The sequence below is a fragment of the Delphinus delphis genome, chromosome 8, assembly GCF_949987515.2.
Source record: "Delphinus delphis chromosome 8, mDelDel1.2, whole genome shotgun sequence".
Lineage (NCBI taxonomy): Eukaryota > Metazoa > Chordata > Mammalia > Artiodactyla > Delphinidae > Delphinus > Delphinus delphis.
In genome coordinates this window covers 44,552,581-44,574,725 of record NC_082690.1, presented here as the reverse complement: position 1 = coordinate 44,574,725, position 22,145 = coordinate 44,552,581, and the positions used below count along the sequence as shown (strand labels likewise).

Genomic DNA, 22,145 nt, shown 5'->3' with positions numbered 1-22,145 from the left:
TCTCTGGCATCCATGGAGCTGTGAGCACTGGTGACTGAAATGTACTTGGCAGTCTCTTGATGATTCTGGGTCTCTACTCATACCACCCCTCTATCTGTCCTTCTTCTCAGGCTCCTATGACTTCCTCCAAGGTCACTTTCCATCTAGATCTCCTTCATGCTCTACCCCTACCTTTCAATTCATGAATTTCAGCTAGTTTCCCTTAGGAGTGGGGCTAGACTGCACTTATCATAAAGGAGAGACCTAAGCAAACAGGTTTTGTTGACTATTAATCTGAATTGAACTCCATCAAGAAACATTTTGACTGTTAGCTATCTACACTTAGATTAGTTTCACTCTCAGATTTGTCTCTTGTTCAATGTCCTATGGACTCATAGTTTTGCTAAGACGTGGTATAAATAAAACACTAAAAGAGCTATTTCACTATAAACTTTGTAAATTATTGAGAAACAAACATAAATGTTTTATGGTCATGTGGAACGGTCATACTAAAATTAAGAGAGAGGTACTCTCCCCACTCCTCCATGAGAAATGCAGCTCAACTTCAGGTCATTGTCTTTGAAGACTATACTGGGCGCCAGCTTGGTGCCTCCAGGATTCCAGCATGTCAGCAGCACCCGTACTCAGTAGCTCGTGCCTGCTGCATTCAATTTATCCATGGAAAGGGAGCTGGAGCATGAAGAGTGGGAAGAGAATTTGATAGAAGCAATAAGGCCACTGACCAAATTTATCCATGGCAATTTGAAGTAAAATATTTGTAGAGATGTTATCAGGAAATGAGTGAAACATAGACTGCATACAGGTGAACAGGAGAAATAAGCAAAAGATAATTTAATGAATCTTAAAGTTGTAGATAACTGAGACAATGGCGAATAAACAGAACACAAGCAGACATTCATCACAGTGTAAATCTGGCCAAAATGGCTGTATCAAGGGGTGAAGTGGAATTAAGAATATATGTCTGAGTTTGATTGCTTGTGTTTGGCTCCGGTTGAGATATATCATTTGCAGAATGGATTTCCCAAGTATAAGATGAAATAACAGATAAAATTTAGTCTGCTGGGATATGATGCCAACAGGAAGAAACAGAGGTGCTTTTAGGATGCTATCCTGATGACTTACAGTCCTGCCTGTGCTTCGACACTGGAAACAAAAGGCAACAACTTTGCCCATGAAGATGTACTTATTGTAGAAGGCATTAGAAGGCTAGCTAGCAAGCAACCTCAATTCCCCAGGAAATGTGCATTCACTGCAAAACAACTATTATGGGAAGCATTGTGTTCAAAGGGCAAGGATGTCTGTATGCATCCTAGGGAGCTGAGAGTTAGGATTTAAATGTGGACTTTGACTTGAGGTCTGAGGATTCTCCATCCTTATTGTACAATGGGACAAGTGCTCACCACTGCATCAAAGACCTATATGTTGTTAAAAGTTCTTCTTCACTGACTCTAAGCCTGTCACCCATTCCAATGATACCTTAGAGTTCTTAGAGTTAAAAAGATCACTATGGGGCTTCCCTGGTGGCTCAGTGGTTGAGAGTCCGCCTGCCGATGCAGGGGACATGGGTTCGTGCCCTGGTCCGGGAAGATCCCAGATGCCGTGGAGCGGCTGGGCCCGTGAGCCATGGCCGCTGAGCCTGCGCGTCCGGAGCCTGTGCTCTGCAACGGGAGAGGCCACAGCAGTGAGAGGCCCGTGTATCGCAAAAAAAAAAAAAAAAAAAAAAAAAAGATCACTGTGCTTAGTACGATTTTTTGTGGCATAAAACACTGGTAAAAGTAGATGAAATGAATACCAATAGAAACTGAATGTAATAAAAGCCTAATGATGAACTGCAATACTCCAGGGGAAAACTTATATAAAATATCTAATAAAGTTGTACTATAGGAAAGAGAGGCCCTTGAAGAGATGGTGAGAAGAAATGTTCCCAAGGGAATTTAAAGGGGACTCTTAAAAAATGGTAGAGGGAGAAAGGAAAGATTACAACAACGAGAATAAAAGAAGCAGTTATCTCAAGCTATGACACTTAAGAGGGTTTCACTTCTGGACCACAAATTTTAAGAGCACATAAGGTTACTGGAAAACAGCAGAAGGCTACCTTGTGGCCAGTGAATTCCTGGAAGGCAGGAGGTACAGAGATCATAGAACAAGTACAAAGGCCAGGAGGTGAGAGAACTCATCATGGGTACCAGGAAGATGGCTTTGGTGATTTTTTTTTTTGCAGTACACGGGCCTCTCACTGTTGTGGCCTCTCCTGTTGCAGAGCACAGGCTCCGGACGCGCAGGCTCAGCGGCCATGGCTCACGGGCCCAGCCACTCCGCGGCATGTGGGATCTTCCTGGACCGGGGCACGAACCTGTGTCCCCTGCATCGGCAGGTGGACTCTCAACCACTGTACCACCAGGGAAGCCCGGCTTTGGTGATTTCTAAAAGAAAGAAAAAAGTCACAGCTGAAGAAACTCTTTTTGTTTTAACACCTGCAAGTAAATTAACTCACAGGCCAGGAACATGGCAGCAAGGCTGCAGAGGCAGGGAGGAAAATAGGGTAGGTATTCATCAAATTTCTATATAATTCTCCCAGCTCATCATGAAATTTGTGGCTTTTGTTTAAGTATGCTAATGTACCTCTATCCCTCTAGTGCCTGATGCAAGCCTCGTGTAAGAATACTGCCTCGTTTCTTATATTGCACCCTACTTTATTATATTACACGTGCATATTAAAACACTGACCAAAGTGAGGCTATTTATAAAATTTGCCATCTGCAGCCCTCAAGTTCATCAAATGAGGTATAGAAGTTACAAGAACAATTCCAATAGGTCTTCTGCACACTTTGGAAATTTGTGGCAAGGAGCTAATATTTTACCTAAATTAATAGGTAAAATAAACTTTATCTAACATTTAGATATGCTAACCAACCAAAAGTTAGATGTCACAGGTTAGTTTCCCTGGGAAGCAGATTCTGAGAAGCAGATTAACTTGCAAAATGTTTAGTAAAAAGTACCCTTGGGATCCACACCTATGGGCCTGTGGAAGGAAGGAGATGGAAACAGGATGGGGTAGGGAGAAATGGATATGCAAGGTAAACTTAACAACAGTCTCAGCTGACCCCATGGGGAGCTCTGTAGTTATAAGGATCCTTCAGCATTGTCCCAACTTGGGTCAACACAGCCAGATCTTCATGCCCTGACATGTACTAGAGATTTCATGTGGGCCACCCCGCAAAGAGCGTGTGTTTGGGCAAGGTGGCGCCATAGCTGGGATGATCTCTGAAGGGGCTTGTGATTCACAGTCACGACTGACAACCCTCTCAGCTGTCAGGATATTGAGTCCTTCACTGATGGGGCATCTGGAAAGCTCATCAAATGTCCACCCTCTAGGATGTCTGTGTGTCCAAGACTACAGCAGGTAATATAGAGAAGATAGATGCATAAAATATTTAAGATATTGTTCTCTCCCTTGAGTAGAGAGTAGAAGAGCCTATGTAACATGTCCATTCAAGAGGAAGTAGAGTATATTTGAGTCAGTTCAGACACTTGGGAGTTGTGTGAGCATAACTCTTCTATGGCTCAAATTTTTACTTGGAAATTGTAGGTAACAACTGTATTAGTTTTCTGCTGCTGTAACAAATTATACAAATTTAGCAACGTAAGACAACACACATTTATTATCTCACAGTTATCTAGGTCAAAAGCCCAGGTGGGCTTGGCTGGATTCTGGGCTCCGGATCCCACCAGGTGGAAATCAAAGTGTCCACAAGCCTGCATTCCTTTCTAAAAGCTCTAAGGGAGAATGCATTCCTGCTCATTCAGGATATGGGCAGAATTCAGATTCTTACAGTTGTAGGACTAGGGTCTTCCTTCCTTTGCTGTCATTTGAGGGCTGCTCCCAGGTTCTAGACACCAGATATATTCCTTGGCGTGTGGCCCCCCTTACTGTATCTTCAAAGATACTAACAGTGGGTCACGTCCCTTTCATGCTGTGGATCTCTCCTGCATCTTCTTCTGTCACATCTCTGATTGCCTTTAGTGTCTTCTTTTTCCACTTTTAAGGGCTCATGTGATTAGACTGGGCCCAGCCAAATAATCCAGGATAACCCCTCTTTTTTAAGGTCCATCACCTTAATTTGCAAAATTCCTTTTGCCAAGTAATATATTCATAGGTTCCAGGGATTAGGGTGGGGACATCTTTGGGAGCCATTATTCTGCCTATCACAATGACTCATAATGATGTGTGAGGAGATACTTTTAAATGTCTGTGTATCTGTCACAGAGTGAACCCTCAGCAAATGAAGCTCACACCGGGAGTTTGGAAAAGAGATTGATTAATAAGCACTGGAATCATCAGTGAAAGCTTCATAGAGAATAGGGGCTGAGTCTTGAAGGATAAAGAGAATTTGGATAAAGGAAAGGATGGAGAAAAAGGCCATGATGTCCTAGAATAATATAAAGAAAAGAAAAAATGCAGCAAGTTCTTATAGCAAGAGGCAAGATTTAAAGACAAATAGTCCTGAATTCAAATGCTTACTTTGCTTGTAATAAGATCTGTTATCTTAAGCAATTTAGTAAACCTCTCTGGGCCTCAGTTTTTGCTTTTTAAAAAATTGTTGTTGTCTATTGACAACATTCTAGGACAAAAGCAAGATATTTTAGTATCCTCTCTTTGCTTCCTCAGTTTCACTGATTACAGCAAACCCACATTGTCTTTACAACCACATTTATAGCTATTCTGGGGGGTAAACAAATTCATCTCTAACCTACTTGTGTCATTGCAAAATACTGAGGTGAATAGCTCCTCAGGTTTCATAAGCAGATAAGGAGAAGGGCTAGAGCAACAGTTTTCAAATTTCCTCAATGCTTCAACCCATCAGTGGAAATTTTGGCGAATGTATTTCCAATATATGAACAATATGTATATTCACTGAATATATACATTCATCCAAATGTGTTCATACATTGGAAGTACATATTATACATATGTGATATTAACATATACATTTGTGTAAATATGAATAAACCTAAATCATGTTTTATTTTAATTTTAGATAAAATAATTATTAACAGAAGTGTTAAGAGATTCCTTTTACGTTACAATTGATTGTCATGCATAATTCTTAAAGTGCCTTTGAATAGAGATCGCCTTGAATTTAGTTCAGAATGCCACAGCGTGTTCATTCTAAGTCTGTCCCTGACACACTTGCACTGTCTTCATAACCTCAGAGAGCATCCTTCTTTTTTGACTTGTTCAAAGAACCATCCCAACAAGTACCTAAAAAAGGTATGTTTGGTCTCACGGTAAAAGACTGAACTGGGGTGGCTTCTACTTAATGTTGCTTTAAGAAGTACGCAGATCAAGAGAAAATTTTCAAACAGCCTAAAACTGTTACAGATCAAGAATTCAGTGAAACTTGTTCAGGAAAATTCTGGAGATTAAGAAGTAAGGTAAAGTGTGCGTTTTACTTGGTGCAACTGCATGTGACTGAGGTGTCAGGGTCCCAGTCCTCAGCAACTGCCAGGTGGCCTCGTCACTATAGGGAAAAGAGCTCTTGGGAGCCTCCACCTGTGCTTTTTTTCCTCCAAGAGGAGTGTTCTGACAGCTCAAGCTTCTTCTCTGAGGAAAAGACTGCCTCTTGCCTCTGTTGCTTCTGATTGCCCCCCGTCCTCATGGATTATGCCTCTGACTTCAATATTAAGATCAACGCCCCCTACACACAAGCAGTTCTTACTCCTCCACAGCTTAAAATTTTAAAAATTGCCTCACACACGTGGAAGCAACCTCTGTCCATTGACAGAGGAATAGATAAAGAAGATGTGGTACATATATACAATGGAATACTACTCAGCCATAAAAAGAATGAAATAATGCCATTTGCAGCAACATGGATGGACCTAGAGATTATCATACTAAGTGAAGTAAGTCACACAGAGAAAGACAAATATCATATGATATCACTTATATGTGGAATATTAAAAAATGATACAAATGAACTTATTTTCAAAACAGAAATAGACTCAGACATAGCAAAAACTTGTGGTTACCAAAGGGGAGGGGAGGAAAGGATAAATTGGGAGTTTTGGATTAAAATATACACATTACTATATATAAAATAGATAAACAACAAGGACCTACTGTATAGCATAGGGAACTATATGCAATAATTTGTAATAACCTATAATGGAAGAGAATGTAAAAAAGGAATATATATATTTTTATATCTGTCTATCTATCTATCTATCTATACAGCTGAACCACTTTGCTGTATACTGGAAAGTAACACAACATTGTAAATCAACTATATATATTTCAATAAAACTTTTAAAAAGAAGTGAGATTTGGATCCACATATATACACTATTGATACTAAGTATAAAATAGATAACTAATGAGAACCTACTGTATAGCTCAGAGAACTCTACTCAGTGTTCTGTGGTGACCTAAATGGGAAGGAAATCCAAAAAAGAGGCGATATATGTATACCTACAGCAGATTCACTTTGCTGTACAGTAGAAACTAATACAGTATAAAGCAACTATACTCCAATAAAAATTATTTTAAAAATAAGAAGTGAAAAAAAATTGTCTCATGCATACCTTCCCTCTCCATCACAATACTAGTGAATAGAGTTAGATTTGTAGAACCTTGTTAGAGAAATTTAGATTTAATGTTTCTTGAAATGAATCACTGAGGATTTTGTTCTGAGAACTTAAAAGACTTTAGGAAGATGGTCTTGTCAGCTGGATTGGAAAAGCATAGGATATGGTGGCTGGGAATGATTGGGAGTGGGGAGAAGGGCTCAGAGTTGTACTAGCCAATAATCTAACCATGGTGTGGGGAGATGCTCGCATGGGTCCCCCACCTATGTCTTTCTTTGGAGTGATAAAAGAGAAAGTTTAATCAGGTGTTTACAATATTTATGATAGTTATTTGCAATGCACATTGGATGAGCACACTGCTAGATGCTATATAAAAAAGGAAAATTAAAATTTGATCATAAATATATGCTTTCAGAACTTCCTCTTTTTTGTAATATAATCTACTCTGGGGATTGAAAAGGAGAAGTTCAAGTGAAATTAAATTATTAAGTAATAGGTTATTAAGGAAGTCAGGGGCTGGGGGGATTCTGGCACATAGTTGAAAACTAACTATGTTCTGGTTTTGGTGCTGCTACCAATTGACTGTGTGATTTTGGGCAAAACACTTAGATCTGTAGTTTCCTCAGCTTAAAAAAAAAGTATTCAATAATACAAATTCCAAGAATCTTCTTGATTTAGAAAAGAATATGATTGTAGAAGAATAAAAAATGCTGAATTGGGGGAAATTTTCCTTCTTTCTTCTCTTTTTCAAGCATCATGCATCATTCTTCAACCACAGTTGATTTTTCTTCAACCGTGGTTGAAGAAATATATAAATAATATATAAGTAATATATATGTACTTATATATTATTAATCTATAGCATATGTGATCCTATTTTCAAGTGTTTTTAAGAGGATGTAGCATATAATTAAATAGTCCCTATATGGCATTTTAACAGTAACTCAACATAAATAGAACCAACATTTAATAATAATCATTTCTTCATAAAAACACAAAATGATCAAAATTACATTTTCCTCTGGAAGTTGTACTGTTGCAATATTGTAAAAGAACTAAGAGATTTCCAAGGTAAGAAAGCTAAGTGCCGTGTTGATAATTTGAGGAAGTCCATGCATATGATACATATAGAGGACTCCTCAATTATCGCTCTGATGGATAGAAGCATTAGCACAGAGAACCTAAAAACAATTATGTTACATCTAACTCTGAACTAAGCTTACAAAATTATGTGTAAACATGACTGTATCTAATGTCTTGACTGTATCTAATGTCTTGAGGATTAACAATACTTCAAATTAATACTTCGAATTAAATAATGAAATTTCAATTCAAGAGACACAGGAAGTGTCCAGTTTCACCATCAACAAGTGCTTTAAAGAGAATGAAAATTATCACCTCTGCTTCCAAGCAAAGAAATAGCTTAAAACTGACCAACCTATTTCTTCAAGTTTACTTTCTGTAGACAATTAATACTTTGATTTAAATAATACTTTTGGTGGATTGGAGTAAGCTTGGAGTCAGAAGACGTATATTTATATATTGGCACCTACTTTTACTAGCTATGTGACATTGAGCGAGGCCACAAATCCTTGAACTTCAATGTGATCATCTGGGACATGAGATAATAATAGAGATATATCTACCTGTGTTCTTCAAATGAGTATGAATAAGACACAACAAAATGATTAATGTGGAATTACTTTGTAAAGTAAGCTTATAATGATTTGATGAATTATTATAGATAAAATGTTTTTTATCTATATAGATATTTATTATAGATATATTATCTATTAGATTATATCTAATAGATAATAGATAATATAATATCTAATAGATTACATCTATTATATATAGATATATATTTATTATAGATGAAATTATTATTATTATAGATGAATTATTATAGATAATTTGATGAATTATTATAGATAAAATTATTATAGATAAAAAATATTATAGATAAAATTATTATAGATAAAATTAAAATAGATAATTATTATAGATAAAATTGTAACAATATAAATAATTATTATATCAAGCAACTTCATACTTCATGAAAACTTTCTGAACTAAACCAAATTTTTAAAATGACTCTACTTTCAAGTATAATATGATTTATCTGAAAAGACATAGAAACAAGAAGACTTAGCATTCTTCCACTAACACCATGTGAGCTTGGAGTTGTTTCCTCAGCTGTAAAGAGTGAGTATTGGTTTGGTGGCCTCCATGTTTTCTTGAAGCCCTAAAGTATGATTTGAGGAAAAAAGTCAAAAGAAAGTTGACTTTTGGAAGTCACATTTGGCATTAACAAAGGAAAACAGATGCTAGTGCATCTGGCTTTGATTGCAGATACAAGAATGAAAGAGAACCGTAAAGATTCAGTGGTATCTTTAAATCATATCAGCTTTTAAGAATAGTGGGTAGAATGACTGTATAAATAACCTGCATATGAATAACACAATATGACACTCATGGAAGTTTACAATAACCATGACAACCAAACTCCATATAGCTCCATATAGCTATGTCATGAGTTTCTTTCAAAATGCAAAGTACTGTAAGACACCACACAGGACTGCTAAGTTTTCAATCAGACTCTCAACTTTGGCATATATGCCTCCATAAACCCATGGGCACCGTACTTTGCACAGAGCCATGTGATGTTGTTTTGAGCAACCAGAGCACTAAAAGTCTGCAAATAGATCAGTCCTAGGCTGTCAGGCAGAACAAGACACGGGTACTCAACCTCGGGGACCTGGAAACCCTCCGAATTGGATGGAACATTTCATACATTACCTCATATGATGCTGCTAAGGAAGTACAGTAGGTAGAATTCTCCATTGTTTCCTCCCTCCCTCTGTTCTTCTCTTCTTTTCTTCCTTCCATCCTCTATATATTGAATAATAACATTTCAATGTGACTGCTAAGTACAAACATGACCCAGTGGAACTGTTTAGCTGAGGCAAGAGCCCATGTACCTGTCAAACCACCAACATATAAATAAAGAGTAGAAATGAGTCACTGAAACAAAGATCATGAAGAATAGTTCTCTAAGAAACACTTGAACTGACCCTTGAAAAGTTATCAAAATACATGAAGAGGGAGAGGCAAGAGAACATTTTATAAGTTTCAAAGAGAAATCAATTGGGTGACGTTAATTCAGTCTCACCTCCCAGTGTATCACCCCCTCACTAACGAATAAGCACAAACCACACACAGGCAGTTCTCCAGTTTAATATACAGTTCTGTGTCTCTGTTTCTTTGCCTCTGCTGCCCCCTTTGCCTGAAATACTCTCCCAACCTCCCATCCAAACTTGCTGACTTTTTCTTTGAAATGCAGATCAAGGGTAACTTTGTAAATCTTTGTGAAGCCTTCTTGGGCTCCCCCAGATGGCTTAGGCTTGCCTTCCTCTAGCTCCCCACTGCCCACTGACATAACTCCACTGCAACGTCCATCACTTTGCTGTGTCCATACCTATTCGTGCTGTGCCCAGGCTACCCGGTGTACTATTTGTTGTCTAAATCTCAGACCATCAACAGTGCAAAGCGCTTAGTAAATACGCAACATATGTTTCAGGAATGAATAAATTCTACAAAAACATTTGTAAACTTGGTTCATGTATATTGGGTAGTGGATTATTGGCTCTAAGTGTTAAGGGCTCCGTCTAATTGAGGTTATTCTCAAAGATACTACTATATGGCTTAATCCATAGTAAGAGAATTACAAAGGAATGGTTTGAGACTGCTGGACCCTCACCATCAAAAGAACTACCAAATGTAAATAGATAGCTAGTGGGAAGCAGCTGCATAGCACAGGGAGATCAGCTCGGTGCTTTGTGTCCACCTAGAGGGGTGGGATAGGGAGGGTGGGAGGGAGATACAAGAGGGAGGAGATATGGGGATATACATATATGTATAGCTGATTCACTTTGTTGTAAAGCAGAAACTAACACATCACTGTGAAGGAATTATACTCCAATAAAGATGTTAAATAAAAAAGAACCATATGAAATGTGTATATCAACCAATGCATAAATATTCACAAAAAGAGATAAATGAGGCACTCATACAACAACAGTGTCTGAGTCTTCTACAAGTGGTTTGTGATTGCAGGCTGCTTGTAACACCTTAAATAAAAGATTAATCTGTATGAGTTTTAGGTAGGTGGATGGGTAGGCAAGAACAGAGAACTGGTAACAAAGAGAAAGAATATTCAGATTAGTATTCAGAAATACCTAAGGTACATAATTCATTTCCCAGTGAGAATGAAACCCCCAAAATGACTGTTGCTAAAAGTATCATATTTACATATTGACATCTTAAACAAATTTTTTGCAACATTTTTAAAATAAAAATGGAATTCTCTAGAGGGAAAAGGAATTTCACACATGTCAACCAACATCTGGAGATGGTGTGGCAATGAGAACCTGAAGGTTTTCCAGCTTCACAGTAGGTCACAATCCATGAAAGCCCTCATTTAGAATAAAATTGAGTGTGTAAAATGTACCCAGAATTCTCATGTGAGCTGACTTCCCAGTCACCACTGGAGGGAAGGAACTCCTTTCTATGCCCTAAGGAGTAGCAAGAGGAGGGAATAAAATCATCAGAAGTTAGAGCTGAAGTGTTTATGGGGATCATCTTCTTTTGCTATCCTTATTTTCAGATGAGAAAGCTTTCAGAGACCAGAAAGGTGAAGAAACTTACCAGGTAGTCAAAGAACTGGAAAATGTCAGAGACCAGTCCCTCCCACCAGGAAACTTGCACAATCCTCTTAGATAGCCTCATCCACCAGAGGACAGACAGCAGAAGTGAGAAGAACTACAATCCTGCAGCCTGTGGAACAAAAACCACATTCACAGAAAGATAGATAAGATGAAAAGGCAGAGGTCTATGTACCAGATGAAGGAACAAGATAAGACCCCAGAAAAACAACTAAATGAGTGGAGATAGGCAACCTTCCAGAAAAAGAATTCAGAATAATGATAGTGAAGATGATCCAGGACCTCGGAAAAAGAATGGAGACAAAGATCAAGAAAATGTGAGAAATGTTTAAAAAGACCTAGAAGAATTAAAGAACAAACAAACAGAGATGGACAATATAATAACTGAACTGAAAACTACACTAGAAGGAATCAATAGCAGAATAACTGAGGCAGAACGGATAAGTGACCTGGAAGAGAGAATGGTGGAATTCACTGTTCACTGCTGTGGAACAGAATAAAGGAAAAAGAATGAAAAGCAATGAAGACAGCCTAAGAGACCACAGGGACAACATTAAATGCAACAACATTCATATTATAGGGGTCCCAGAAGGAGAAGAGAGAGAGAAAGGACCCAAGAAAATATTTGAAGAGATTCTACTCAAAAATTTCCCTAACATGGTAAAGGAAATAGCCACCCAAGTCCAGGAGGCACAGAGAGTCCCATACAGGATAAACCCAAGGAGAAACACACCGAGACACATAGTAATCAAATTAGCAAAAATTAAAGACAAAGAAAACTTATTGAAAGCAGCAAGGGAAAAACGACAAATAACATACAAGGGAACTCCCATAAGGTAAACAGCTGATTTCTCAGCAGAAACTCTACAAGCCAGAAGGGAGTGGCATGATATACTTAAAGTGATGAAAGGGAAGAACCTACAGTCAAGATTACTCTACCCGGCAAGGATCTCATTCAGGTTCGGTGGAGAAATCAAAAGCTTTACACACAAGCAAAAGCTAAGAGTTCAACATCACCAAACCAGCTCTACAACAAATGCTAAAGGAACTTTTCTAAGTGGGAAATACAAGACAAGATAAGAACCTACGAAAACAAACACAAAACAATTAAGAAAATGGTCATAGGAACATACATATCAATAATTACCTTAAACATGAATGGATTAAATGCTCCAACCAAAAGACACAGGCTCGCTGAATGGATACAAAAACAATACCCATATATATTCTGTCTACAAGAGACCCACTTCGGACCTAGGGACACATACTGACTGAAAGTGAGGGGATGGAAGAAAATATTCCATGCAAATGGAAATCAAGAGAAAGCTGGAGTAGCAATACTCATATCAGATAAAATGACTTTAAAATAAAGAATGTTACAAGAGACAAGGAAGGACACTACATGATGATCAAGGGATCAATTGAAGAAGAAGATATAGCAATTATAAATACATATGCACCCAACATAGGAGCACCTCAATACATAAGGCAACTGCTAACAGCTCTAAAAGAGGAAATCAACAGGAACACAATAATAGTGGGGGACTTTAACACCTCACTTACACCAATGGACAGATCATGCAAAATGAAAATAAATAAGGAAACAGAAGCTTTAAATGACACAATAGAACAGATAGATTTCATTGATATTTATAGGACATTCCATCAAAAACAGCAGATTACACTTTCTTCTCAAGTGTGCATGGAACATTCTCCAGGATATATCACATCCTGGGTCACAAATCAAGCCTCAGTAAATTTCAGAAAATTGAAATCATATCAACCATCTTTTCTGACCACAATGCTATGAGATTACAAATCAATTACAGGGAAAAAACCGTAACAAACACAAACATATGGAGGCTAAACACTACGTTATTAAATAACCAAGAGATCACTGAAGAAATCAAAGAGGAAATCAAAAAATACCAGGAGACAAATGACAATGAAAGCACGATGATCCAAAACCTATGGGATGCAGCAAAAGCAGTTCCAAGAGTAAAGTTTATAGCTATACAAACCTACCTCAAGAAAGAAGAAATATCTCAAATAAATAATCTAATGTTACACCTAAAGGAACTAGAGCAAGAAGAACAAACAAAACCCAAAGTTAGCAGAAGGAAAGAAATCATAAAGATCAGAGCAGAAAGAAATAAAATAGAAACAAAGAAAACAATAACAAAGATCAATAAAACTAAAATCTGGTTCTTTGAGAAGATAAACAAAATTGATAAACTATTAGCCAGACTCATCAAGAAAAAGAGGGAGAGGACTCAAATCAATAAAATTAGAAATGAAAAAGGAGAAGTTACAATAGACACCACAGAAATCAAAGCATCTTATGAGACTACTACAAGCAACTCTATGCCAATAAAATGGACAACCTGGAAGAAATGGACAAATTCTTAGAAAGGTATAACCTTTCAAGATTAAACCAGGAAGAAATAGAAAATATGAAAGACCAATCACAAGTAATGAAATTGAAACTGTGATTAAAAACCTTCCAACAAACAAATGTCCAGTACCAGATGGCTTCACAGGTGAATTCTATCAAACATTTAGAGAAGAGCTAACACCCATCCTTCCCAAACTCTTCCAAAAAATTGCAGAGGAAGGAACACTCCCAATATCATTCTATGAGGCCACCATCACCCTGATACCAAAACCAGACAAAGATACTACAAAAAAGAAAATTACAGACCAATATGACTGATGAATATAGATGCAAAAATCCTCAACAAAATACTAGCAAACAGGATCCAACAACACATTAAAAGGATCATACACCATGATCAAGTGGGATTTATCCCAGGGATGCAAGGATTCTTCAATATATGCAAATCAATCAATGTGATACACCATATTAACAAATTGAAGAAAAAAATCCATATGATCATCTCAATAGATGCAGAAAAAGCTTTTGACAAAATTCAACACCATTTATGATAAAAACTCTCCAGAAAGTGGGCATAGAGGGAACCTACCTCAACATAATAAAGGCCATATACCGCAAACCCACAGCAAACATCATTCTCAACGGTGAAAAACTGAAAGCATTTCCTTTAAGACCAGGAGCAAGACAAGGATGTCCACTCTCACCACTATTATTCAACATAGTTTTGGAAGTCCTAGCCATGGCAATCAGAGAAGAAAAAGAAATAAGAGGAATACAAATTGGAAAAGAAGAAGTAAAACTGTCACTGTTTGCAGATGACATGATACTATACATAAAGAATCCTAAAGATACCACCAGAAAACTACTAGAGCTAATCAATGAATTTGGTAAAGTTGCAGGATACAAAATTAATGCACAGAAATCTCTTGCATTCCTATACACTAATGATGAAAAATCTGAAAGAGAAATTAAGGAAACACTCCCATTTACCATTGCAATAAAAATAAAATACCTAGGAATAAACCTATCTAAGGAGACAAAAGACCTGTATGCAGAAAACTATAAGACACTGATGAAAGAAGTTAAAGATTATACCAACAGATGGAGAGATATACCATGTTCTTGGATTGGAAGAATCAATATTGTGAAAATGACTATACTACCCAAAGCAATCTACAGATTCAATGCAATCCCTATCAAATTACCAATTCCATTCTTTACGGAACTAGAACAAAAAACCTTAAAATTTGTACAGAGACACAAAAGACTCCGAATAGCCAAAGCAGTCTTGAGGGAAAAAAATGGAGCTGGAGGAATCACACTCCCTGTTTTCACACTATACTACAAAGCTACAGTAATCAAGACAATATGGTACTGGCACAAAAACAGAAACATAGATCAATGGAACAAGATAGAAAGCCCAGAGATAAAGCCACACACTTCTGGTCAACTAATCTATGACAAAGGAGGCAAGGATATACAATGGAGAAAAGACAGTCTCTTCAATAAATGGTGCTGGGAAACTGGACAACTACATGTAAAAGAATGAAATTAGAATACTCCCTAACACCATACACAAAAATAAACTCAAAATGGATTCAAGACCTAAATGTAAGACTGGACACTATAAAACTCTTAGTGGAAAACATAGGAGGAACACTCTTTGACATAAATCACAGCAAGATCTTTTTTGATCCACCTCCTAGAGTCATGGAAATAAAAACAAAAATAAACAAATGGGACCTAATGAAACTTCAAAGCTTTTGCACAGCAAATGAAACCATAAACAAGACAAAAAGACAACCCTCAGAATGGGAGAAAATATTTGCAAACAAATCAACGGATAAAGGATTAAACTCCAAAATATATAAACAGCTCATGCAGCTCAATATTAAGAAAACAAACAACCCAATCCAAAAATGGGCAGAAGACCTAAATAGACATTTCTCCAAAGAAGACATACAGATGGCCAAGAAGCTGCTCAACATCACTAATTATTAGAGAAATGCAAATCAAAAGTACAATGAGGTATCACCTCACACCAGTCAGAATGGCCATCATCAGAAAATCTACAAACAACAAATGGTTGAGAGGGTGTGGAGAAAAGGGAACCCTCTTTCACTTTTGGTGGGAATGTAAATTGATAGAGCCACTATGGAGAACAGTATGGAGGTTCTTTAAAAATCTAAAAATAGAATTACCATATGATCCAGCAATCTCAGTACTAGGCATATACCCAGAGAAAACCATAATTCAAAAAGACACATGCATCCCAATGATCATTGCAGCACTATTTACAATAACCAGGTCAGGGAAGCAACCTAAATGCCCATCACCGGATGAATGGATAAAAAAGATGTGGTACAAATATACAATGGAATATTACTCAGCCATATAAAGGAACGATATTGGGTCATTTGTTGAGATGTGGATGGATCTAGAGACTGTCATACAGAGTGAAGTAAGTTAGAAAGAGAAAAACAAATATCGTATATTAACGCATATATGTAGAACCTAGAAAAATAGTACAGATGAACTGGTTTGCAGGGCAGAAATTGAGACACAGATGTAGAGAACAAACGTATGGATATCAAGGAGGGAAAGCCATTGGTGGGTGGGGGTGGGGATGGTGGTGTGATGAATTGGGCAATTGGGATTGACATGTATACACTGATGTGTATAAAATGGATGACTAATAAGAACCTGCTGTATAAAAAAAATTAAATAAAATTCAAAAATTAAAAAAAAAGTCTTAAAATCTTGATTAAAAAAAGAAAGAAAATGTCAGAGTTGGAGCTAAAACCCAAGATTCTGATTCCCAGTCCAGTGTTCTTTATTCTAACCTAGATTATGTCAAAATCAGGTCAAAAATAAAATATTACAGCTACTAGGATTTACATTCAGATGAGTTTCTACAAGGAACTAGATTTTGCTTCATGTTACAATGTCAAGCCTTTGTTTCCTTCTTGTTTACATGGACCACAGTCTCCTAGTGACATCTGGTGTCTAAATCAGGGTAATACAAAATATAGGAATAATAAAAATAAAGTACTTTTGTATTTATGTTTATTAACATTTTTCTAGGGTTATTAAGTCCAAAATTTGGAAAGTATGTTAAAATTTTTGAAGATAGTCTTTCATTGATCCCCTCTTATTAATATGTCTATAAACAAAGCTCTGTTTTATAGTAATTTTCTTTTTAATAACAGTGAATTGTTGCCAGTATTGTGCCATCTGAACCTAAATTACATAATCTACTCAGAAAGACATAAGAGAACTTACTACATGACAGAAACAGTTCTAGCAAAGGTAGATATCTATTACCCCTTTCTTCAGGAACCTCACTGCCTATCTGGAGAAATAAACTCGTTAGAGGGAACTATAATAAATGTGATAAGGGCTAAAATTAAGACATGTAAAAATATGCTGATGAAAGGATGATGAAGAAGGAGTGACTGACTGGGAAGTCAGGAAACCTTCAGAGAAAATGAGACCTTTTTAACTTAATTCTGAAAAGGGGTTGGAAGTCCACTTGACTTAAAAAGCAAAAGGTCTCAATTCATTCTCTCAAATGTATCAAAAAGCATCTAGCATCCAAATATATTTTTATTAAATTTAATTTCATGAGTATGAATGTCACTGATATTTCTTCAGTATTGATCAACTTGGTCCTTGTAGGGAAAAAGAGTATGTTACTGTTTCTGGTCAATAACACAGGGGTGTTCCTAGTGTTCTCAATATTTCTTATTTCTGTATCTGGTAAGTAGAGGAGCTGGGGGACAGAAACCAGAGTTGTCTGACTTTGAGACACTCAAGTGTTATTTACTGAGTGCCTACTATGTATCAGATATTCTCCGTGGTGCTAGAGATAGAACAGTAAACAAAAGCCAGGCCCTCATTTTACTTACATTCTAGAGGGGAGAAAAGTCAATAAATAAATAAGTATAATATATTGTAAGTCAGATGGCTATAAATATTATTAGGAAAAATTGATGAGGGATGGAGGATAGATAGTGCTGGGAGGAGTATAATTTTAAATATGGTGGTTATGGAAAGCCTCCCTGAGAAACTGACATTTTAGCAAAGACCTGAGGGAGGTTATGGAGGGAGACGTGGGTATTTGGGGGAAAGTGCTCCAAGTGAAGGGCACAATAAAACTCTGTGTTGGAAGCACGCGTTGAGTGTGAAGAACACCAAGGAGGACAGTGTGATTAATGAATGAGGCCTGAAAAGAGAAGGATAAGTTAGGTCTGAAGAAAAAAATGGTGGCCAGATCACGCAGGTCTGTTGGCCATTGTAAGGAGGATGGTGGGAAACCACTGTAGAGTTTAGGGTTCAAGGGTGACATTACCCAATCTGACCTAGCTGCTATGTTCAGAACAGACCATAGGAGGGAGGCAAGCGCTGAATCAGAGACACCAAAAGTAGAGTATCGTATTTACCCAGGAACCAGATCAGGGCCACCTGGAAGAGTTGGCCTTGGGAGAGGAATAATTAGATTATTTATACATTTTGAAGGTATAATTAACAGTATTGATTGATGGATCGAATATGTATGAGAAAAAGAGAAAAGTCACTTGGGAAGGGGCGGTGACTCCAAGTTGCTTAAGCAACTGGAAGAAGTTGACGTTAAATGAGATCGGGAAATGTACAGAAAGATCAGGCTTGGAGGAGCTGGTATCAAGAGTCCAACTTAGGATGTATTAAATTTGAGATGTCTATTAACTTTGCAAGTGAGGATGTCCAGTAGCAGTTGAATAGAATCTTAAGTTCAGGGGAAAGAACATTTGAACATCATCAACGTACAGATAATATTTAAAACCATAAGAGTGGATGATATCACCTTGGGAATGAGTGTTGATACAGAAGAGAAGGGATCTAAGAACCAAACCCCAGTGAACCCCAGTGGAGAGATGAGAAGAGTCAACAATGGGAGCTAGAAGAAACAACCAAGGGAAATAGGAGGACTGAGAGGGAAGCTTTCAGAAGCCAAGTGAAGAAAGTATTTCAAGGAAAGAGTCATCCACAAACCAATCAAAAAATGGACAGATGATCTAAATAGGCATTTCTCCAAAGAAGATATACAGATGGACAATAGGCACTTGAAAAGATGCTCAACATCGCTAATAATCAGAGAAATGCAAATAAAGACTGCAGTGAGGTATCACCTCACACCAATCAGAATGGCCATCATTAAAAAGACTACAAACAGTAAATGCTGGAGAGTGTGTGAAGAAAAGGGAACCCTTCTACACTGTTGGTAGGAATGTAAAATGGTGCAGCCACTATTGAGAACAGTACAAAGGTTCTTTCAAAAACTAAAAATAGAACTATTATATGATCCAGCAATCCCACTCCTGAGCATATATTTGGAGAAAACTGTAATTCAAAGAGATACATGCACCCCAATGTTCATAGTAGCACTATTTACAATAGCCAAGACAGGGAAGCAACACAAATGTCCACCGATAGATGAATGGATGAAGAAGATGTAGCATACATATATATATGAATACTACATGGCTATAAAAAAGAATAAAATAGTGCCATTTTCAGGAACATGGATTGACCTAGAGATTATCATACTAAATGAAGTAAGTCAGACAAAGACAAATATCATATGATATTACATATATGTGGAATCTAAAATATGATACAAATGAACTTATTTACAAAACAGAAACAGACTCACAGATATAGAAAACAAACTATGGTTACCAAAGGGGAAAGCGGGGTAGGGATAAATTACGAGGATGGGATTAACATATATACTACTGTATATAAAGTAAATAACTAACAAGGACCTACTGTTTAGCACAGGGAACTATATTCAATATCTTGTAAAAACCTATATGGAAAAGAATATGTATATGTATAACTGAATCACTTTGCTGTGTACCAGAAACTAACCCAACACTGTAAATCAACTATACTTCAATAAAAAAATTTTTTTTCAAAGCTATGGAGAAATTAATTAAGACAAAGACTGAGAGTTTACCAATGATTTTAGCACAATGGAAGTCATTCATAATCTTGAGAAGGGCTACTTTTTGTTTATTGTGGAGACCTTTTGGAGTAGATTCAAGACAGAACTGGAAGAGAGAGAGGGGACAGAATGAGTAAAAGAGACTTCTTTCAAGGAATTCTGATACATAGGGAAGCAGAGAAACCAGGTAATAGTTGGAGATTATTTAAAGAAGGTTTTTTTTTAAAAAAAAGATATTACAGTATGTTTGCATGATTTTGGTAATGGTCTGGTTGAGACAGAGAAATATTGCATAAAAGAAGAGAGAGAGAGTCTAATTGCTGAAGTGAAAGGGAGTGAGACCCAGTGTACAAGTATTAGCATATAGGATCACGGTTAGTTCATTCCTAGTAGCATGAAAGAAGAGAGAATACTCATGTGCAGATAGAACAGGTTAGTTGATGTGGTGGCAGCAGGACAGAGGAGCTCACTACGGATTGTTCTAGGGTACAACCAAGGACCTGAGTAGCTGAAGTAGAATGGAAGTTCTCTGAAGGAGAGGTCAGGATTTTGGAAATTTAATCCATGGACATTTATCATGAGTTATGACAGGAGTGTTAGAAAAACTTATATGACACACAGGAGTGCTGTAAAGACATATATGATATAATCTTAAGGCAATAAATAAGAGTAATAAGTAACATAATCTAATGATATGAGCATTATGCTGGGGGAGTTTTAAGGAGAACAGAAGGAAAATGATCTGGAAGTGTCAACTAGGAGAAAGAAGGACAGACAACCTTTCTACATCTAGGTCCAGCAACAGAAGAGGTATTAGAAACAAGCCAGCTACCTCTTAAGAGCATGTATGCCCTAAATTTGTTATTGATATTTTTATTTCAACAGATATTTATTGGAATGCCAACTACCTTCAGGTCAATAAATGAGAACTTCATAAATAAGGGCTTTAGTATCGTTTGAGCCTGCCATTTATTTTAATGTTTCACCCCATTCATATGTATTGGAATCCAGCGTGTTTTAGAGAAGATGGGCACTCACATGTCTATGTTCTAGCCAATTTCCAACTCAGAAAACAATATTGTGCTTCCCTACATATCTTCCTGCTATTTCAATGGACAAAAACTGTTCTCTGCTTCCTCTCTGGCACTCAGCAGAAAGAACGCTGCCTGCATGTTTCCAGAGCATGAGGCTCTAATCAAATGGTGCTTTATATTGCCTCCTAATGGTGACGCAGCCTCTTCAAAGTGCTTTCAGAGTCTGTAGAGGAAAATTACCCAACAGACATAAAACCTGCTAGGAACTTAATCATGCACCCTAAGCAGCAGATCACTCAGATATAATAGGCTAGAGATTTCATTTAATTTTGTTTTGTTGGTCACATATAAGCATCCCTGTACGCCCACGTGTTCCCTCTTCCAGACTTACAAATCGTGTTTTCTTGAATTTGTTCTCTTTTTCAATTCAAACAATCCTAATGATTCTTCTTTGACAAGTCTTTCGCTCCGACAGTTCAATTCAATTCATCCACATGCTTATTATGAGCAAGATCTCAGGTCCTAGTGGGAAAAGGAATGAAAAGATGAATGAATTCTGGTCCCTGCAGGCCAAAGGCTTGCTGTGAAGGGGAAGTTTGGCTCACATTGCTTCCCTAACCTTTGGGCTGAGTGAGAACAGAATATTGTCTCAAGCTTCCTCACATCAACACTCCCCTGGGGTAGTGCCTGGAAAGAGGGATTATTAAGAGGCACCTCAGATGCTTCTTGTGCACATTGAGCCATCCTAATAATACATCTGTATTTCTCATCTGGATCTTCCCTTTATTAAGGGCTAAGGGATTCTATATTCCCCAATTTCTTCCTGCTTCGACGTTTTAGCATGTATATACTAAAACACATTTCAGTTCATGTAACTACTTTGCCAAAGTTCTATTTCTCCCTTTGTTTATTCTAAAATAAACTTTGCAGTCTTTAGCTAGGAATACAAAGTATTCCAAAATCTGCCTGCAAGCCATCCTCTGACTGTAGGTGGGGACACAGTCCTTTTTCATGGAATAAACAGTTTGTTGGAGTTAGAGACCTCATTCCAAATCACAGCTATTCCTATGAATCAGTCTTGGTGGTGTGTTGTGTGGTATGATAACATGAGTTCAAAGCAATGGCTGAGCAAACTTCAACATCCTCATCTGTAAACTGGGACAACTACAGGCCACCTCATAAAAAATGTGAATGTAAATAAGATAATGTAAACCTTTGTTTTAGTACCTGGCACTTAGTAAGCATTAAAAAATAATAATAGCTATGATTACCATATCATTCTGCTTATTCTATTTCTTTATGTTCCAGACAAGTGGACTACTAGTGACCCAGAGGTTCATGCTTATTCCCATCTTGGGAATCATATGTAATCAAGTGTACATCACTGTAAATGGGGTCTCCCCCTACCCTCTATCAAA

At 37.2% G+C, this 22,145-nt stretch overlaps 1 long non-coding RNA gene across 7 annotated transcripts in view; it reads right to left on the bottom strand.

Moving 5' to 3' along the window:
• Positions 1-22,145, bottom strand: part of LOC132429609 (uncharacterized) — a 44,516-nt gene that overhangs the window by 16,957 nt on the left and 5,414 nt on the right. For 6 of the 7 annotated variants that reach the window (XR_009520367.1, XR_009520370.1, XR_009520372.1 and 3 more), the window contains exons 2-3: positions 21,119-21,249; positions 9,388-9,569 (exon numbers count right to left, since the gene is read on the bottom strand). This is a non-coding gene — a long non-coding RNA (uncharacterized lncRNA). The remainder of the gene's footprint in view (positions 1-9,387; positions 9,570-21,118; positions 21,250-22,145) is intronic. The other variant, XR_009520368.1, reaches the window with a different exon arrangement.